The sequence below is a fragment of the Sciurus carolinensis genome, chromosome 8 (genome assembly GCF_902686445.1).
Source record: "Sciurus carolinensis chromosome 8, mSciCar1.2, whole genome shotgun sequence".
Lineage (NCBI taxonomy): Eukaryota > Metazoa > Chordata > Mammalia > Rodentia > Sciuridae > Sciurus > Sciurus carolinensis.
The window spans coordinates 21,674,082-21,691,929 of NC_062220.1; the positions used below are offsets into that span (position 1 = coordinate 21,674,082).

The following is a 17,848-nucleotide window of genomic DNA, read 5'->3' on the forward strand; positions in this document are numbered from 1 at the left end:
TCATTTGTTCTGCAGGTATCTACTTAAACACCTAATATATGTCAGGCCCTGGTCTAGTGCCAAAGATGTCCTAGTGAAGAAAATAAACTAACCATCTGCTCTCACAGAACTTAAACTCAATTAAAAATCATTATACTTGTTGAATGGCAGGATGGATATTATGAGGAACAATAAAATAGCATGAAAAGGGATCCCAGGGCCAACATGTAGGCGTGGAGTTGGGTAAAGAGAAAGGCCTACCTAATAAGATGACATTTGGGAAGAGACCTGTCCCACTAGGGAAGCAGGCCAATGTCAAAGCCCTGACAACAAGGGAATGCTTGGCACGTTTGGGAAGGCCAGGGGAGTTGTGAGAGAAAGAGCAATTTGCCTGCTATCTTGAGCAAGAATTTTGAAGCACAGGAGACTTGGTAAAAGAATGAATTCCTAAAGTGGCACGTGCCAGCTGTGTGACTTACAGCATCTTACTTAACTTCTGTTTCCTCACTGTAGAAGGAAGATACATTCGTACCTACCTCACTAACTTGTTAAAATGAGCTAATACTCATCATGCATCTGTAATGGCGTCCAGTCCATGCTAACCACTGAATCCCCGGTGACTGTTATTTTATTTGCATTCTTCAGAACACTACGCCCAACGCAGAACTAGTAAATATTATCTGAACAAATGAATGCAAGTAAAAGTTTCTGAAATCATAATTTTCTTTGCTATCAAACTTTGCTGTGTTAGGTGCCTTATGAATTTGTCTTTGATCTCTGTAGAGTACAAGAAAAGGCATTGCAAAATACTTCTGTTTTTCATAGATCCACCAATTTGAGATAGTTAAGTGATTTTTACAAAGGACTGAGAGGATTTGCTTGAGGCAGATTAAGGTTAGTTACTCAACAAGTAAAGTATTGTGTTTAGCCTCAAGTAGACAAAGGGTAGAAGATCACATGGACATGGTGTAAGGTCCTCTCATTGTAATTAGTGTTTTCTTACAGAATCAAGGTCCTTTTGACCATCAGGCTGGAAAGTAATTGCTAAGGGCTTAAAATGAAATCTGAGAAGCGCCACTGAGGTGGAAAAATTGCTCTAGTATTGGTAAATACTTAACTCCATATTTAATAATGTAGTAGGAAGAACGTTAGACTAGGAGTCAGTAGGCAAGATTCGTCACTTCGTCTCTTGTGGTCTGCATTTCTTCATCTGTAGGTTGGGGATATCGCTCTGTACCTTGCTCACCTTTGTGGGCTATGTGGGGAGGGGAGCTACAAAGTGACCTAGATGAAGATGTCTTGAAAACTGGAAGAGTTTAACAAATGTGAGCTATTGCCAGTGACAGAATATCACTTACTTTCATTATGTACAAGATCCTAATAATCATAAAATTATTTTAGTGTTATCCAAATTTCTCATGTCTTCTGCGTAAATCTAAAAATCCTGTTTTTATTCATAATTGACATTTCTGGAGTAACTAAGTTGAATTTTGTGCAGTTGGAATTCATCTAAGACATTCAGGCCTGTAATGGTGAGGCATTTTCTAGACTTAATGCAAGACTGTAAAGAAATGTTACATTGTTCTGGTAGTGTAGGGTCAATATCTAACCATTTCTATTAGGACTTCCATACATACTTTGTGTTAAAAGATGCGAAAGTGCTAAATCCAGTAGTGTACAATGTGAAAAAAAAGGAATGATGATAATATTAACTTGCAGAGTCATCTAACTTACTCTGAAATCCAGGTTGCCGTATTTTAAAAAGTGAATGAACATAAGCACATATCTTTCATTTAACCAAATGAAATGACAAAAACTTCCAGTTGATACTCATTTATGTATGATTAGTGGAGAAAGGGGGGACACCAGCAAGCCTTTGACAGAATCATACCAAGGACGAACCCCAACATGAACTTCCCATCTTCCCATCAACTAGATTGACAAACACAGTAATGGAATCCATTTACAGTTCTTGGTAACTTATCATCTTATTACTTCATCTGTTTTCACTGGCATGATGCCGATTTCTTTTGATATGAACCAGAGTCTACTATGCATTTGAAGCACATTCAGTTCTATAATACATCTTGGTTCACTTCTTGGATCTATTTCAGTAAACTCTTCATCAATTAGTAATTCCCATGTGACTTGCAACTTTCTCCTCCCAGGTATTTGCATTGGCTAGTCCACCAGGAGTCTGAAATAATTTTCCCTTTATTAAACTTGTGATTGTAATAAGTATCTTTGAACAAATATTCAAAAGTAGAAACTCTTTGCTGGAAAGAAGGGGAAAGGTATTTGAAAATCCTTGTTTCCCAAATGTTGCTACCTTATCAAACACCATTGGTGTAGACGTGAAAGTAAACTTTGTTTAAAAGAAGTAGAGATGTAAACAGCTATGTGGCCAAAGGGGACTTGGACAGTATTTATTCCTGCTTATCAATGTAAGAGACTTGAAGAATATTAATTCCTGATTGGTGATTTGCCTAGCAGAAGCCCAGAACAGTCTTCAAAAAGAAAACTAAAATGTTTTTAAGGAGGCTTCCTCAACCCCCTTAGGGAATTCTTTTTTGGTTTTCCAACTTAATAAAGATATAATTGACAAATCCATAATGCCTTATACCTCTCTTCACAATACCACATTATATTTGTAATAATGTGATTAGTTACTTGTATTTATCTTATATACTCCTGCAGGGCAGAACTCATTTCATTTTGATGTGTTCTACAGTTCACACAGAGTAGGAGTACAGTGAATGAATCTGAGATTTACTAAACTTAACTGTTCAGTTATTTCTAAATAATGAGTGTAGACTTTTTAAATATTCATAAAATATTTAGCATTTTCTTCCTTAATTGTTTAATAATTTAAATCTATCTTATATGAAAGTCAAGTTTAACTTTTGAGTATTTGGGAATCATAGATAACATAATTATTATTATGATAGATAATGTTGACATCTATAGAACACTTATGTTGTGTTAGATACTTTGCATGGATAATCTCAGTTTATCCTCACAAAACCCCATGAGTGGCCCAGTCCTATTGTTTAGGCAAAGAATCCTGAGCCTTAAGGTAATTTGCCCAAGAATATATAGCCCAAATATAAAACTGGACATGAGCTAGCTTCAAGACCTGAGCTTTTAGCCATCACTAATGCTATCTTTTAAACATGTATCAGTTCTGTACTTAAGAACTTAAGTACAATCCTGCAGAGTAATGTTAGTTCTTTGGGTGGTGAGTTTGCTCCTCCAGCTTCTTGGTAAGTGTTGTATTAATGAGCTTTCCACCTGACAGAGGTGGCTCTCCAGGTCTTAAAGTCTAGTTCAGAAGACTGACGGGCCCAGACAGAAACACAGAGTGCAAAAGGACTGAATGAGGCTCTGCGTGTGGGGTTGGGTCAGAGGGTGATTGAGATGAGAACCTGGCACAGTTTCCTTCTAGCTTCTAATACAACTTTTTAAGCCCTGATCTTACACTTTGATTATTGCTACCTCATAGTCTAAAAGTTGTTACACATCAAAAAAACATAATTTCTCCCCAGGATTTGGTAGTTCCCAGAAAACTTTGACCAAAAGGGAATAGATAAGGTCTTATCACCTAGCATCTGTAGCATGGTATGCCTAAGAGTTATTTTAATATCTCGTCCTTCTTTCACTTTAAAGTAAGAAATTTGTAGCCATTTGAGCAGTTTAAAATTTTTTGGGATGTTCATTCATTCTCTCATGCTTTCACAGTGTTACTATAGTCATCTCATTTCATCTTCAGGGGAAAAAAAACCACTTTGTTTTAGTTTTGCTAAATTGTTTCTATGGTTATTTCATTAGAGTCTGGATTATTTGCTTGTTCTTCAGGAAAAAATGTGTATTTTCCAATGGTCCATTGTTGCTGAGGGAGGGAAGCCAGAGGAAGACTCTCAGCTGGAGTACAGGACCATCGCATTCATAGGCACCCAGGGCTCTTCCGGGATGAAGGCCTCTGTCTCCCCGAGACATCATGAAGACTTGACTTTGAGAGTTGGTGTGTCTTGCATGTGTAACTTCTCAATTATAAACCTGAATTAATTTGCTCTACTGGATCCGCTTTGCTCTTGGCCTTCCTAAGGATGGTGGGCTTTGGCCCAGCATGAAGGGGAATATGAAATCCTTGGTGGCTTGAGTTCCCTGAGGGAGATCAGAGAGCTTAATGAAGTAGTTATAAAATTCAGATCAGCTGGTCGTGTGGGGTGTGTGCTATTCTCAGGGTTCAGACTCCTGGATTTCAGCAGACAACTGCATACCCACTGCAGTCAATCCTTTAGAACTGAGGGAGAAGGAGTTGCACTGGGCAGAGAGAATAATGGAAAGAGACTGGTGAAAAATAAATGGCCATTAAGATGAAAAGTACGTTACTAGTTTGTCACCTGTGGAGAGAGTTGCTAATTAAATTCTAAGGTCATGCTTACATCAAATGAGCAATTTTTAAAGTCTCCCACTTTTCGTGGGTGATATATCTTCTATTGCATCATAAAGTGTTGGGCTCATCTGTATGATTAATTGGCTTTTTGATTGCATGACTTCTTTGTCAATTAATACCTTTGTTTCTGTGTTCCTCTGGGGAAAGCTTGGGGGAGGGAACGGATAATGCCAACATTGATAATAAAGAGAAATGACAACAGAACAGGTTATTGTCAGCCCAATAAACTTGTGATAGGGAGAAATTATGATGTAGTTTTACTACCAGATGAAGTCAACCTTAAAATAGTTCCATATGGAGCTGGGTTAACACAGGGTAGAATCAGATCACTGACATCAAAATACTTAAAATACAGTCTATATGGGGGAGGGGTTGGAAGGTAAATTAATAAAAATAGTTTTACAGGATTGAAACATGAAACATTTGATACTTCCCCCCTAAAGTGCTTTCTAAATAGCTGTCAATGATTTCAGGTCATGGAGTAACTCATTTTGACCATGCAATGTGAGATAACAAATTTAACCCAAAAGTTAGAAGCATAATTATCTAGTAGATATGCCTGCCAGGTTATACTAGATTGTACTAGTCAACCTAGAGAGATCTATTATTCTCTTACACTTGGAAATTTTGTACTGGCTTCCTCATTCACGTTAAACTCAGGGCAGATTCCCCTGGTTTCTCTAGTTACTAAGAGTTGCAGAAGTAGATGAAGTTCTCTGGTCCATGGATTTGAACACTGAAGGCAGTAGAAGCCAAAGTCATTTTTAATTGTAATGTCATTACAAGCAACAGAGATTTCAGCAAAGCTGCTTGGGACATGTACATTGAGTTGCTCTCCATTTTTTATTGTTAACAAGTAGTGTTAACCAGAAATGCATTTAGTTATTAATTCTTGAGCAGAAAATTAATAACTAGGATCACCATCTTTTGTTAATATAATTGACACTGCTATATAACTGTTTTGCCTCCTACCTGCTTACTTAAAGGAGGTTTCTTATTGTAGATATTTTTAAAAGTAGCAAGAAGATGGGCTCCCCCTGCCCCATCTCATTCTCTGGGGAAAAAAAAAAATCAATACAGTTTAGTATGGATATGGGGGTCTTATCCTTAATTCATTATTCAACAAATCCTCCAAGCACATTGGCTTTTCTGTTAACCTCTGAAATTTCGAATGGGAAATGTGGTTTGAGTAACCTTGAATTGCTTTTTTAATCTGGCTTTAGGGATATGAAACTTACATTTTTTTCAGGGGTGAGCTTTAAAAGTACATGCCGTTAAAATGATCCCCTTAACTGGAGCCAGTTTTTCTATGTCTAACTATAGAGGAAAGATTTGCAAATCATGGGATCAGCACTTAATTTGGGGCTCTATTTACCATGTCGGCTGTCAAGAAGTATTAACCTTAAGGTAAGAAGAGAACATGGAGCACAAAGCTCTGAGCTGATGGCGCACAGTACACCAGGTATTAAATAGCATTATCCATCCTGCTTGCTACAGTAAATAGGATTTCACTATTATGATGTGTCAGGGCTTTCAGTGAAATCAAATTTACAAGACACTAAACTGCCATCCTCTCTGCTGAGCAGCTTTATTCTGGGATCTTGCTTTCATATTAATCCTGTTGGTAGGAAATACTTGTACCAATTGTGCATGGAAATTATAATTTAATGATCTCTTCCTTTCCTCTATTCAGAGATTAGAATGGACCACTGTGCTTTGCAGTGATAGCCCCAGGGCTCTGAAAAAGATAATATAGAGTTCAGCTTTAAAGCCCAGTATTGTCTCTTTGTGAGTGCTTATAATGATCATAAGTGCGAAGATGCCAACAATGTGGGTTACCTACTTTCTCAACTCTCCATATCTCCTTTACCTTTTGAAAGACTATACAATAAGCTAATCTGATTCTGTTTACCATGATTTTTTTAAAAAAATGATATGGCACTTGAATGTGCAAAGGCAAGGTAAGAAATAAGCATTATGAAATTCGGGGAAGATTAATTCCAGTTTTTAAAGATTCTGTATGCATTGGGAAGGCTTAGCAAGCAATTTTATTTGAAAAACAATTAATGCCTCCTTTCCTTTCTTTGGAATCTTTTTTTTTTTTTTTTTGCTTTTGACAAGAACACTAAAGGCAGGAAGCCATTCTGTATTTCCTTTGTATGAGATTGAAAATGGGCTAAATCTTTTGAATTTTCTTTACATCCAATTTCAAATTAGTGATTGTTTTGCTTCTTGATAGCTTGTTTATTTATAAATTTTAAATGTACTCCATTTAGGGAGACCAGCCAATGCTTATTTCCCTGTTTTACTGACTAAAAAGTTAAAATACATGAGTATTAAAATTTTAAAGGAAATTGCAGAATTTGTGATAGAAAATGTTCTTCAATTCCATTATTATATTCAGACCATGAGACAGCTGTGCCTCTATTGGGGTTATATTTCAACACATTAGCTTCAGTAAGAAAGATACGTTTGGTCATTAAAACATTTACAAATAATATTAGTTCATAGCATCAACCAATAAGGAATGCCCACCTCTGGACTTGGCATATAAAATATATTTGCACAGTAAGCTACAGCATCTAATAAGGGGAACCCTAATCCAATTTGACCTCTAAGACTAAGATCAGATTTTGACCTTGGTCATTCTTATAAGAAATTCGGGGGCTACAGAGAATCCATGTCATTCCCTATCCATTCAAAACCATCTTTATTAATCTCCTACAGTGAACCAGGCACCATACATAGATACAGTGACAGATACAAATGGACAAACACCCATGTGCATCTGGTACAGAGCTTTTTATTGATACAGTGAATCTGTGTAGGTTATGTCAGACTATTACTTCCAAAGCAAAAGTGTTTCATGAAGAGTATTTGTAGGGAGACTGGGGTTATGGCTCAGTGGCAGAGCATTTGCCTAGCTTGTGCGCGGCACTGGGTTCGATTCTCAGCACTGCATATAAGTAAATAAAGGTCCATTGCCAACTTGAAAAAATGTGTGTGTGTGTGTGTGTGTGTGTGTGTATGTGTGTGTGTGTGTGTGTGTATGTATGTGTATATATTTATATATATATAAAGAGTATCCGTCCCTTAAGGCCAAATGATCATGCATGAGATTTAGAGGGGAATGTATTGCTTTGGAAAGATTCACCAGATTATATGCTCAAAGACCTGGTGCCTGATGAACTGCGGTGTCTCAAATAGCTCTCTTTAAAAATAAATATTAAATATGTGGATTCTATGAAGACAGGACTATTTTCCCTTTGATCACTGTGATAATGCCTGGCACATACTAGACACTGGACAAATAATTTTGAGGAATGTTAGCTTTAACTTACACTGAACAGATTTCTTTACTACAACCCTTCTCAGGGTTTATATATATATTCAGAGTTTCCAAGTTGAAGAGCCTGCATTCTGTTTCAATACTGTACTCAAACCATAGCATCTTTTTTTTTTTTTTTTTTAATTCATCAGTGTATCTCATTGTCATCTGAGATTTGTGTGCCCTGTACAGGACCTACACCCACAGTCTTTGAGTCCTTGATTTGCATCCTAGGATGTAAAGGTAGAGAAGCTATAGAATTCCATTGATAGAATTCCTCTCTGAGGGCTTCCAGGATCTGCAGGCATGCTGGGATTGCCTCCCTTTGCACTGTGTTCCAGAGGAGTGGAAGGTGAAGAAGAGGGTTGGCTAAGGATTCTAAGGCTCCCCTGGGCTGGGCTGTGTTCCCTCTCACTCTGAATTTTCTTCATAATCCTTGGTGCCTCTAAGTCTTCAAGAGAACTATATCCCATAGTAAGCTTCTTTTTTATTTTTTAAAATTTATTCTCTTAAGTTATGTACAATACCAGGATACACCCTGACATTATCACAAAGGTAGGAACTCATTCACCTCCAATTCAATCCCCAGCACTTCCCCTCCCCTTGCCCACCTTTCCCTCCCTCCTTTCCACCAATCTCTTTTTAGCCCATTTACAGTTCTTATTTTTTATTTATATGCACATTCCTGATTTAAGCTTGCATTTTTTTCAGCCTCCCCAGAATCAGAATCAGTGGGTAGTGGACTTCCATCCAGACCTTCCCATCAGGATTCAGAAAGTTTCTCCTCTCCTATTTGAACTTAAACTTCCCTAGTCTGTGCATAAGAATTAACTATAGTAATTAATAAGTCTCAGTAAATATACTACTCAGTCAGCTACTTTTAACCTTTTTTGAGGTCAGATTCTTTTCCAAATACTCCTTTAGGGTTCCTCACTAGGAAATCACTCAGTTTTCTTTATTCCTGTATGTTCCTCTGTCCTATGTTGGCTATCTCCTATTAAGGGATGTTGAGCATCTACTCTATGCCCAGGTATTGAGCACAGTATATAACCAGCGATAGGTGGAGTTTAAATCAGGAAGCTTACCTCTAGTATCTCAGCACTCCTTGTCTCATGCCTCTTGTTAGTATTTCAATTTCTAGAACTTTCTCATAACCTTGCCTAAATGGACTATATGTGACATGAGACAGGGAACTATTATGGTTTGGAGATAGGAATGTCCCCTGAAAAGCTCTTGTTGGGTAAGGCAACAAGGTTCGGAGCTAAAAGATTGGATTAGGAGAGTTATGAACTCATCAAGAGATTAATCTGTTTGATGGATTAATAAAATGAATGGACTATTGGGTGGTAATTGTGGGCAGGTGGGCATGGCAGGAGTGGTTAGGGCACTGGGGGTTGCCCTTGGGACTGTATCTTGTCCCAGATTCCTCTGTCGTCTAACTGGCTGTCATAAACCCTGCAGCTTTCCTCTGCGCCCTGCTGCCATGAAGTTTCTGCTTTGGAGCCAGCTGACCATAGATTGAATCTGAAATCCTTAGCCAAAATCAGCTTTTCATTCTCTAAGCTGTTATTGTCAGGTATTTTGGTCACAGTGCCAAAAAGCTAACACACACAGGAGTGAAAGTAGCAGTAAGAGAAGGAGAGTACAAGGCTGAGAGGAAAAGGTCCTTCAGTTCTCTAGTTGGTGTTGAGAAGATGATCTGTTTACACCGTCTTTAAGATGAAATTGTAACTGGAAATACAATGAGTGCTTCTGGAATTCAAGAGAAATAATAGAGAGGAAATTGTGAATTGTCTGCTCTTTCATGGTGTACTTGCTGTAAACTGTAGAAATTTGGCAGACATCCCTAGACTATTTGTTAAAATTCAATGGTATGTAATTAAAGATAGAGACTGCCATTTCACTGTCAAGAACATTAAAAAATTATATTATGTGTCATTTGGGTTTGACCCTGAACGCCTTTCCCAAAAGAATAATGCCAGGGAGACAAAAGGGTAAGTATTTTAGTCTAAATAGAGGCTCAAGTTATATAAACTAACTAAATTTATAGAAATATCAGTTATACTGTAGCAATTTAAGAGTAATTATGCAAAAGATAGTTTCTGAATGAATATTATTTTAGAAGTGGCCAAATGGAAGCAGTGATTATGAGGAAATTCTGGGTTTCAAGCCTCGCCAGAGAACAAAACAAGATTGCTGATATTTTAAGCCTGTCCCCACTGACAGTTAAAACCAATATTGATACAGCAACCTGGATAATATGTTAATGAATGGGGATATTTTATAGGCACAAAGAAGTTTACTGTTCCTTGGAACTTTAACATTCATCTGGTACAGAAGTATACTTTTTACAGACAAGGAAATGGAAACCTGGAGGCTTGAAAATTGGTTTTATATAGTTGCAGAGGGAATGATGGGGGTGTTTATCTCATCCTTTGTTGTTTCATCAAATAGGTTCTAGGCAAACGAATGAGTGTTTTCCCTTATAGGCTCCTAGCACTGATTTGTGTTGTGGTAGCCCTCCCAAACACAGCAGAGGTGACTTAAAATAATGAATACTTCAAGTATCGCTTCCTAGCTTTCATGAAATTCAAGCAAACAATAAAATTTGACCAGCTTTGTCGCTATCGTGGACAGGCGTGAAGTGTCATCCTTAAATTAATTGCTGCACCAAGTGAATGAAGTTTTCAGCAGAACACGCCTGATTTGTTCTGTCAGACGAAAGGAGTGCTAACCTGCTGATTCGTTCCAACTGCTAATTTTCAGACACCCTCACCATGTTGTAAAGCAGTAATTCCCGAGGGGCTCAGCCCGGGATCATCTTGTAATTACCTGAGACAGTTGAGAATAACCCAGGCCTCAGAATCTTAGGGAGACAGGCTTAGTTGATTCTAGGAGGCATTAATATCTGGGGACCCCTCCCCCAAAGCATCTCAAGGTAAATATAATGGTACCAAAGACAAGCACATATGGATTCAAGTATTAGACCTCCTGCTTATTAACTATTTGTCCTTGGAAACGATCATATAACTTGTTTGGCCCTCAGAGTGGCCTTCATAGTGTACCTCCTTGGAGTATGGAGATCAAATAAATACATGCACTTAATATACATGTAAATTTACATAATGTTTTACATATCTATTGAATATTAACTATTATTGGTGGTAACAGCATCTAAGAAGTTGATAATTACCCAACTGTTTGGTGGGGAAAGAAAAAGTTCCTCAGAAGAATAGAGGAGGAGGGTTAAATATGGGAACACAGGTTATATTCTATATGAAAAAATATACATTATTTTATAATGTTGAAGTAGTATATTGAATATTACCCAAAGGAATGAATTATTGGTTCAACTGAAGAGCTATTTTTGCAAAATAATTTTTTAAAAAACCTATCATTAAGCCTTATATGTAATCTTTCAGATTTTTAAGACCTCTTTAATGTGCATCGTTTTATTCAACAAAATGGGATTCCTCTTGTATATTATTTCCCTTCAAATATGGTAGACTTTATACATTATAGATAGTAGCCTGCTAGATTAGGTGTACATAAGTGTAGGTCTTTATCATCCAACATCTTTTGGACAGAGGCTGGTTACAGTTTTATCTGTTTAGTTGAATGATGATCAACCTAGCTAACAGGTAGGAAATTAAAAAACAACTTAGAATCAGCTGGTTGAGCTCTGACTTTTCCTCATTTGAAGTGATATGTTCACTAAACCCTGTGATATTGCAGTATTGGTGTCCCCTTGTCCAGGCCAGGGAATGAGGCACACAGAGGAAAAAACCAGGTTCTAGAGACTGTGACTGTGAAGTTTGGAGACGCCAGCTTGAAGGACCTTGCTTTCCAGAGGAAATGCTACCCAGGTGGCCCTGTGAGGATGTGCTGTGAACACATATACAGGGTTTCTGTTTCTGTTTTGTTTTGTCAGTGGAAGTCTCTGATTTAGGAAATCAAAGTAGAACAAAGATTCATTTTTTTCGTTGTAACATTTGGGCCAGTCCACTGTTATCCACTCCAATAGAATGGATGACGTGGAGAAGCGTGTAAGTGTGGGTGAGTCCCTAGTGCTGGTTGGGCAAAAGAGCAAGGGAATTTCAGGAAGGACCCAGAGAAGTTATTTCTTGAGAACTCTGTCCTTCTGATGATGCTGTGTGTGAATAAGAGTGATCCTGGCTCAAGGTCTTCTCTTGAAAAATGAGCCTTTTATTTTGGATTATATTCCTGGGAGGCAGAAAACATTTCTGGAATCATGTTTTCAGAAAAATGACAGCAGGACATTGATATCGATATTATAAATTTTCATTTCTACGAACAATATACCAGGTCAGGTGTACTTCTGGCATGTCTCATCATTTTGTGCAGTTTATACAAGAGTCTATATAAATAAAGTACTCACCAAAGAGTAAAATCACCAAAGTCTTTTTAATTATAAAACTAAGAATGTCAGCATATTGGTATCCAGCTCAGAAAAAAATTCACAGTAGGCTCTGTTACCATTCTTAAGAATGTACTCATTTTGACTAAATTCTTCAGAAGGCATTCTGAGATTAGAAAATTTTCATTGAAATTAAATGACTAACTCGCCAAGTAATAACCATCTAAAAAGATCTTTCTGTACAAACCTGTAGTATCTTTCTCATGCAATTTAACCTCATTTTTATATTTCTTCCACAATTTCCTGTTGACTTTACTGAGTCTACCTTTGAAAAAACAAAAAACAACTAATATTGGTTATTGGTTAGACCCCTTAAGTTGTCTTTCAAAGATGTAGGTCTTATACTTTTAATTCCTCAAATCAAAATATATTTTAATGACTGAAGCATGCACTTGTTATATTACAAATTAAGTATTGAAGTCCATTTTTCAACTGTGATATTTATTGTTTTTATTTGAATATGTTATACTGTCAAGATAAGGGCATAAACAACTATATAAATTATTTTTTGTTCTCATTTCTCTGTGGTTCAAAATGTGATAAAATACCTGCTAACGCTCTACCTTGGAAACCACCCTGCAGTTAAATTCTCATAGCCTATTTTATATAATGTACTTTCTGGATCCTCCCATTATCCAAAGAAAATCATTTTTCTTTTGAGAAAATTACTTCTTTTCAAGTTTATCCATGCAGCAGAACAGGATATTGGTAGATATTCTTTCCTTCTTACACTTATCATTTATTTATCCTAAAATCGGTAATGGCAATAAAATACTATAAGTTCATGGTAAGTATTTTAAATAACTGTCATATTGACTTTTTAAAAATATTTCTAGTAGTGCCTTTATTTATTCGTAGGCATCTTAAGGGAGCGAGAAATGTTTACTGATTTCAGTTAACAAGTGAAATAAAATATCTAAAATATGTATGCTCATAAACCTACCTTATATGTTTCTTCCTATGTTTTGTTGAATTCAGGAATAAGTGTTCTCCAGTTTCATATTTTCATCTGAGATTTAGGCAACTTTTAAATCATTTGTTCAGATTTTTGTTAACTCTATAAGAGAATCATTACCTTTAAAATGTGTTTATTTCTAATTATCCTTCAGTTCCCTTGTTACTAACAATTCAGGATTTTTGGTTTTTTTTGGTATTTGTTCTCTCTGCTTTATTTGTCAGCTGTTCAGTGGGCTCAGTCATTCATCTCACAAATATTTATTTGAGCCTTCTATGTGGCAGGCTCGGTTTTAGGCTCTGGGGATATAGCCGAGAACAAAACAGACAGAAACCCCCTTTCCTGTAAACAATGTTAATGCAGCATGATCGACCACACTTGCTTTGTGTTGATGGCGATGGGTTCCATGAAGAAAACTAACTGATGATAAGACTGACATTGTGAATGTGGGAGGTGGACTTATGCATGGAGTGGTCCCTGACCAGGGACCTGATCAGGGTCCTACATGAGGGAGCCATGCATGTCATCCACCTCGGGGGAAGCCTTGTCAGTTCCTGGTGAATACTATACTACTTGCCCCAGTCTCTTGCCTGGACTCCATGTCACTTACTGCTGTAGGACATTCTTCACACTCTTCAGAAAGTGCCAGGTTTGCTTTGCAAATACGGTATCTGTCTTACCAAGCCCAGCAGATGGAGCTTATTTTGGTCTGCACTTTGTTTGTGGGTCATTTCTATGTTGAGTTCAAATGGCACTCTGACTTCCAGACTCTAATCCTTTTTCTTCTAGAGGAATAGTAAACAAGGACTAGGAATCTGGTAAGCGAATATTGAAGTGTATTTTGGCAGTCCTTATCAAATGAAAATGCACCCATGATTTTCCCTGTGACTTTCTTCAAGCCTCCTACGAACGCAAGTCAACATTAATAATCCTACCTAGCTATTTAAAATGAAGAATAACATTTATTGTGAGCTTACCGTTTGCCAGTACTGCAGTACTGTGTTATTTCACTTAACCTTTCCAACTGTCCAGAGCTGGTGTCCTCATTTTATAGACGAGTAGGGTGAAGCACAGTAATGGTACGTACTTTATCCAAGGTCACAAAGATAGTAAGTGATAGAACCAGGATTTGAAACCTGGCTGGCTGAGCCACATTCTCAGCTTCTACACTGCACAGACTCAAGGGGAGGTTAGAGTAGGGACAGGATTGCATTAGACACAAAGAAGCTAAGGAGGCCTCTGATTTAGTGTTCCTACCAAAGCTGGACAATGTGTGGATTAGCTCCAGATGTATTTTAATGTTCCTTGGGTAGCATTTCCTCCTCTGCTAGTGTCTATAGATTGGAAACGGTTCGACTGTCTACAGGTTTGCGAGATAGATCTGTTCACAGTTCCCTGTTCCCTTCCCTCCTCAAATTCAGAGATGGAGTCCCGTGTCAAAACAGAAAAGGCCTGATGGCTATTATTTGCACCTGTCTTCTCTGTGTTGTCTTTGGTTTTGTATTTGCTTTTTTCCTCTCACCTTTTGGGGAATTCTCCTTCCTGCTTTTAGGTTGCTACTGCCCCCACTGCCTTCTAACCTTTTCCCTATCATTAAAACCAAAGCAATGGAACTTCCTGAAGGTTCTGCTGTGCCCAGGTTGCTGAGGATTGCTGAAAAGTTAAGTGTCTCTTCTGGAGCTCTGGGCACACGCTCCTTCCTTGCTGTCAGCATGGGTTATCAACTTCTTTTCTCAATAATTTTTCTCAAGTTAAAACACCCATTTCTGTGATATTGCTTTCTAATATGTTTGACATAATTTATTCAGTATTTAAAGCATCTTTGTGCCATAGCCTTCTTATCTGACAAATTAAAATTCATTTTAATGTTCTCTCTTATCCCTTTGACTATAGAAAATGAAGTTTTAATGAGCAAGGTATGTGGATGGAAGTCATGCTTGTTGTGATTAATAGAGATATTGTTGACATTGTATTCAAAAAGTGTTTGTTCTCAGGATAATACAAAAGTGCTCAGAACTTTTTATATCTTCTGTAGAGTCTTTGCAATGTGTGAATCATTGTTTTAATTTGAGACTTAAGTTCATCATATTGCCAACTCAATTTTTTTTTGAAATTGATATATTTCTGAACATGGTCTGATAGAATCAAGGGAAAATAAGCTTTTGCTTTTGTTTGAGACTTGATACATTTCTGTTAATTTTTCTGAGGGGAACCAGATGGACAAATAATAGGATTTAGTTCTCCTATTCTGGTATTATGATCATCACAAAATCAAAGTATTTCCTCCCCCTTTCCTCCTTCCCTTCCTGTCCACAAACATTAAGTGCTAGGCATGGAGATTCATGGACATGGTTTCTCCAGAGACAGCAGGCCAGTGGGAGATTAGCAGATAAAATATAGAAATTACTTTACTGTATGATAAGTTCCTTAGTAAAAGTTACACTAATCACTTGATTTAACATTTCTTCACCTTCCTACTTTTTGACACCTGAGACTTGAATCGGGTAGATGAGGCCATCAGCAAACAAATGACCTGCATGCTGAGAATTGTTTTTCAGTTTTAAATGTTTGGGGGAAAAAATCAAAAGAATAATTTCATGACAAAATTCAATGAAAGTCAAATTGTAGCATTCATAAATAGTTCTGTTGGAACAGGGCCACGCTCCTTTGTTTGCATATTGTCTCTGGCTACTTTCACACTACAAAAGAGTTGAGCAGTTGCAATAGACATCATCTGACCCATACAGCTTAAAACATGTACTGTCAAGGCCTTCATGGAAGTTTGTCAACTCCTGCTTTAGACGTCATTTTATATTTCCCCCAAATTGCTGAGGATACTTGATTGCACAGACATTTCTTGATTTCCAATTCTAGGCCCACAGGAAGCAGCAGCAAGCATGAAGGACATGTTCCTTGACATCATAGATTGTAGAGTCTAGTGAGTAGAAGACAATAAAGAAAACAAATTTTGATTGATTCTGCTTCCAAAACAGCTCGATTTTTTTTTTCCACTCCCTAATTTTATACCAGCATAGACCAAGCCTCTGCCATCTTGCATCTGAACTCTTAGTTGCTTCCTTACTTGTCTCCCTGCCTTAACCCTCTGCTTCCATCACCACTGTTAAGAACTCGAGATGGATTATATAATTTGTTTGCTTAGAAACCTTCTTTGCTTCCTCAATACCTTTACAATAAAGTTCACACCTATTACCTGCTTGTTATAGAAGAAAAAAGAAACTGGTATGGCCTGAATGTAGGGAGTAAGGAGCCTTGGATGTGATGGGCAGGATGTAACATGAAAAAAGAGAACAGGAAGGAAGAAGGTTGATTCTTGTGTTTCTGGATCCAACCAATGGGTGAAAGGTAGAGCCAGGTAATAAGTCTAGGAAGAACAAGAAGCATCAGTTTTCTTGTTGAAGCAAGGTCATAACTATTGGGTGTATAAATCACAAATTATATTTTTGTCAATTTAAATTTGAAGTACCCTATGATAGCCAATCAGTGATGTCAATGAAACATTTGGACCACTGAATTATGGATTAAAAGGCAAAGTCTAACCTAGGTATATAAATTTGCAAGTTGTTAGCCCATGGGGAGAACCTAAAGCTGTAAGACTAGAAAAACATCCCTAAGAGACCAAGTGTAGGTCCAGAAGAAAAGTGGACTCTGAACAAGCCCTGGGGTCTGAACTGACGGCTACTTCTTTAGGAAACACACGAGTTTGGCAGAAGGATTCTTCTACTAGAATTGGATAGTAAGTAATACAGAACCTGTGCTAATTTATACAGGGACTCAGACCTCCATCATCATGGAGGAAATGGGAATTTAAGCTAGAAAAATACAGAAGATTGTTAATAGCATGTTCTATAAGCAGCAATGACTTTGACTTGACTAAATTTAATCTGATTCTTGTAATACACACCTTAGGAATTCATTTAAATTTAATTGTATAGGGTGGAAGTACTTTTTGACCTTTATTTTTGCTGTTGCCACTAAAGTCACATTTATTAACTTGTTTACCAATTTTTCATCTATGATTGTTCTTCTTTTCTTTGACTTTAGTGTGTGATATAGATATTTCAAAATATCCACAAAGACATCAGAGCCTTTTAGTACCTGTTCCTGCTTTCATTTGGAATGACAGTTGACTTAAGTCCCCATCTTTTCCCTCAAGTAAAATATGTATTTAGAAATTTTGAATATAATGCCTTAACTATCTCATAGTATATTGAGGCAAATTAGTAGGAATAGAGTCTGAATGTCACCTCCTACATGAAGCCTTTTGATTGTTCTCTTTAGACGGCATCTCATTTCATAAGGCATTCAAATTTACATAGCTATTTGGAATTTAGCTACTAAAAATATTAACTCTGGAACTAGGCTGCTTGGATTCAGTCCTGACAATACTACTGACAAGCTCTAACAATCTGGTAAATTATTCTGCTTCTCTGGGCCTGTTTCCTCATCTGGAGTCTGAGGATAATAGTAGCAGCCTGATAGTGTTATTAGGGTTTAAGTGAGACAGTTCATATAAAGCATAGTATGGTACCTGGCACATGAGTTTGTATCAATGCATGTGAAATATTACTATTAACGCAGCTACCCACCCCCCAGCAGATTGTGCACATTAGTTAAGGACAGGTTGTATGGCATGGATCTTGGTGTTCCTGTCCTAAAGTGCCCTATGTATAG

The 17,848-nt window shown here is 37.3% G+C and overlaps 1 protein-coding gene across 2 annotated transcripts in view; it reads left to right on the top strand.

Moving 5' to 3' along the window:
- Chchd3 (coiled-coil-helix-coiled-coil-helix domain containing 3) overlaps nt 1–17,848 on the top strand; it is a 269,393-nt gene that overhangs the window by 180,697 nt on the left and 70,848 nt on the right. The window lies entirely within an intron of this gene.